This window comes from Triticum aestivum, chromosome 1B, assembly GCF_018294505.1.
Source record: "Triticum aestivum cultivar Chinese Spring chromosome 1B, IWGSC CS RefSeq v2.1, whole genome shotgun sequence".
NCBI classification, from domain to species: Eukaryota; Viridiplantae; Streptophyta; class Magnoliopsida; order Poales; family Poaceae; genus Triticum; species Triticum aestivum.
In genome coordinates this window covers 14,852,456-14,856,726 of record NC_057795.1, presented here as the reverse complement: position 1 = coordinate 14,856,726, position 4,271 = coordinate 14,852,456, and the positions used below count along the sequence as shown (strand labels likewise).

The 4,271-nt window shown below is 38.3% G+C and overlaps 1 non-coding gene across 1 annotated transcript; it reads left to right on the top strand.

Moving 5' to 3' along the window:
- The first annotated feature begins 2,307 nt into the window (after nt 1-2,307).
- Nucleotides 2,308-2,387, top strand: TRNAL-UAG (transfer RNA leucine (anticodon UAG)). Its single transcript has one exon. It is a non-coding gene; the product is annotated as a tRNA-Leu (tRNA).
- Nucleotides 2,388-4,271: the final 1,884 nt, after the last annotated feature.

Below are 4,271 nucleotides of genomic sequence, written 5' to 3'. Positions count from 1 at the left end.
AGATATGGAACCTGAAGGATATTTCTTTAGCCATTCCCCTTTTACAGGTTTTTAATATTATTTTTGTACTTATTGACCCGAGGAAATGCAAAGACGAATCCAACCTTGCCACAAAATGAATGAAGATGGAATCCACGAGCATGGCAATTTCATGGTAGACAAAGGGTGGCGATTTCATTGGATTTAGTAGACTAATATTGGATCAGTAAAAGCTTAGAAGTGACACAACCATCAACAGAACAGAACAGAACAGAGGATCTTCCTTTAGGTGTTGCTTGTCCTCTTTCCTGAATCTTATTTGGTTTTGTGTGCAATTGCAGTTAACAAACAGCGAGAGCATTAAGATGAGATCAAATGCTGCAACACCGACAGGCCACAGTACTATCCTTCCTGGTAAAGCATTCTCCTATGTTAAAAGAGTTGTCAGGTGTACTAGGAGATTTGTGTGGTGAGCGTCCAGATCGAAGCGGACGAGCTGCATCTCACTTAGCAGTCACCTACAAAATATTGGTCATACACCTGGCATATGATGAAGGGTGCAGACATGAGAGTTTCTTTTGCCGTTTTCCTGCACCGACAAGTTGATCGTAACTGGCACAAGTCAAGTTTAATACTTAGAATCCAAGTCTTGTGTAGAGTTTCTTACTCTTTTATTTTTTCTTAACCATTTTTTATGGTCAGGCCAATGTCTCCTAATGAAATTTTGATAATGCCATTTGAGCCATTGTTGTAGAAATATCAAATAGCTGAAATACACAGATTCCTTGGTGTTTTGTCAGTTTGCTGGACAAATGGAGTTAATGATCCGCATACCAGTGCAGTAAACTACCATGAAACACTTATACGGAACCTGAATGCTATACCTTTAGGCTTTTGCTTTTGTTACAATATTTTTTAGCCTTTACTTTGAACGCATATGCCCTGTAGCAGAAATAATAAGAACAAATCCAATCATCAGTCTTTATTTTTATTTTTTTGCGGGACAATCATCAGTCTTTATGAATCCATAGATGACAATAGTTATGGAATTTAGCAGATTAAGGAGGATCTTCTTTAACTGAAGGGACCAGTAAAAGTTTAGAAGCAGCATGATCATGAACGGAACAGGTATGTACAAAGTCATCAGAGACATTGATGTGGGTAGTCCTTGTTTTCATCTTTCCTCTCTGTTGTTGTCACTGCTTTTCTTCTTCTTTGAATCTTATCAAGTTATGTGCGAAATGTTCTAGGGTGTAATATTTTACTCCCTCCGTTCCTAAATATAAGTCTTTGCAGAGATTCCACTAGGTGGACTACATACGGAGCAAAACGAATGAATCTAAACTTAAAATGCATCTATATACATCCGTATGCGGTTTATGGTGGAATCTCTACAAAGACTTGCATTTAGGAACTGAGGGAGTATATCCTGCTGTGCTTTATGCAGAGGGTGTGTGAATGTAGATGTGACGACACTCGTGTGATTTATCCTTGGTCAATGTGAACCTCATCATCTAATTCTTGAGTCAAAATTCTTCAGCTTGTGATCCAACAAATGTAGGCCATGTTTGCCCAGTTAATCTCCAGACTCATGTCACTTTGATTGCTCACATGTAAACTTGGTCAAAGAACGATGGACAGTACTGTGACCTGAAGTTATTCTGGCGAGAACAAATTATTCTTCATTACATTTGGCATAGGATGAAGGATGCAGCCATGAAATGTTTCCTTTTCCCTTATTCCTGCAGTGACCGTTGACACAAGGCAAGTTTAATAGAAGCTAGGTCTTGTGTAGCCACACCTCCCGAAAGAGGGGTCTCGTCGACGCAGCATGCATGCGTCATTGTCATCGCTCCTCCCCTAGAAATCGTCATGCCATCCTTCAACCTTGAGGAAAGTGAGTCTCACTTCGCCATAGACGACCGTCGACCCAACACACATTGCAGAGCCCACATGGAGCTAAATGAAGATCCGCACCAGAACTCAGCCACGTGCGACTAGAGAGCGCATCTCTGACTCCGACGGGAAACTACGAAAAGGAACTAGGCACAGCTGGTGCCACGGAATATCCCTGAACAAACGGCCTGCTGCTTGTCATCGCAGGCCGCCACCAGGACCCGGCACCGCAGTTTCGACTTCACAGCAACAAACAAGATTTGCCACAACAACGTAGGCGTTGAACTTCCCATCTGGATTTAGCATGTGAAAATCTGGAGCACAGTTGTGTGCTGACTGCGTTGAGATCTGCAGGGGCGTCAGTAACTTGGGAAGAAGACCGTGAAGGTGATCATCCTAGTAATATGTGCTTTGTCTATTGTTGTCACCAAAGACAGTTTGGCCGAGTGGTCTAAGGCGCCAGATTTAGGCTCTGGTCCGAAAGGGCGTGGGTTCAAACCCCACAGCTGTCAAAACTCCTTTTTTTTTCTCTTAATTATTATTTTTGTTTTTCTCTTCAGCATTATATTTTTCCTTTTTGTTCGTGAAGGATGAAGGAGTAACCATATTTTGCTCCTACTCTTCGTATTTTATACACAGTTTTTGATTGCCATGCCATGGTATATAAAAGTTTTATCGGATTGCGAACGAAAGCTCGCAAAATCAAAGTTCGTGAGCCAGAGCGCAGCGGCATAGAGAAAAAGAAATAGCCTGCTAGGATCGGAGCATGCACCAAAGAGGACTTTCGGAAATAGTTCGTGTGCTTTCCGATGCTGTTTCTTTTTAGTTGGTTTTTCAACGCTAATCGAGGGGAGTTACTTGGTTGCCCTGTTACTCTGAGGTGTAAATAAATGTCTTTTATATTTATATGTAATTTTTAAAAGAGCAATTTTCAGTGCTGTTTTTATTTTAGGACAATTGACGTGCTGTGCCAGTTGAGTTTCTAACTTTTATTTTTTTTAAGAGAGAAATGCCAGTGGAGCTACATTTGTTTCTTGGGAGAAAAAATGCCAGTGGAGGAGCTACAGACCGAGAGACTGCGTATGGGCCTAGTCGACAGCCCGGCCCACCTCGTCGCCATCTTCACCCGATTCCTTTGCGACCCTAACTGAGACCTCCTATATGCTGCTCATTGCGGCAAGCAGTCGCTCAATCACACAGGGGGCAATCTACTTGGGCCGGCCCATTGCGGTGCGAAGGTAAAAATCGCAAAAACCATTCGCGTTACGTGGGGTTCAAACCTGCGATGATGCGTTGCAGTGTCCTCGATCAAAGCCACTACGACCAGACTACTATTGCGCCAAATAGGCATCACGAAACTAAAAGAACTATCGAAGCATCAAAGTTAACTCTCGTTGAAAAAATATCACGAACAAATTTTGAAATTTTCTGAAATCATGAAATCATCTTGAAATTCCCGCACTTTTTCCAGAAACATGATATTTTTTTTTAATTTTGAACAAAATCTGGAAACAGATTTTTTTTGACGAAAACAATTTATGGGAGAACCAACAATTATAAAAATTAAATAGAAACTGAGAACAATTTTTAAATTCCAGAAAAAATTCTAAATTGTGAACATTTTTTTAATAAGTGAAAGACTTTTGAAAACCGGACATTTTTCGAAAACTTGGAACATTTGTTAAAAAACACGAACAGTTTTTTGAACTTAAAAACCTGTATATTGTTTGGAGACACAAAAAAATTATGATTTTTTTGAACGCTTTTACAATTTGTGAACAAAATTTGAGAACTAGAATAGATTTCGGAAAGCATGAACATTTTTCTAGATGTGAGAACAAATTAAGACTTGACACTGTTTGAAAAATACCCTTTACAATTTTCCAAATTTTTAACGTACGATTTTGTTTTCACAAAAGAAAACAATTGTATGATATCACGAACAAATTTTGGATTTTGAACATTTTCAGAATTTGTGAACAATATTCTAAATATGAGAACAAATTTTGAAACAGAGAACCGTTTCAAAAATCCTGAACAAATTTGGAAGCACAAACATTTTTTAAAACATGAACAAATATTGGAAATCCAGAACATTTTTTGAAATCTTTGAACAAATTTTGTAAAACACAAACATTTTTACAAAAAATGCAGCCATTTATTTGAAAATATCCTGGCATTTCTTGGAAAGGCAAACAAATTTCAAATATTTTTTTAAAAAATTAATTTTGCATTTTTTGAACATTTGTTGCAAAAACGCAAACATTTTTTTTGAGAATACTTTTTGAAACCGGCGAACAATTTTTGGGAATGGGAACAAATTTTAAACATTTTTATGAAAAAAGCAGGACAAAAGAAAAATAAAATAGTTAAATAAAAAATAAAAAAGAAAACAG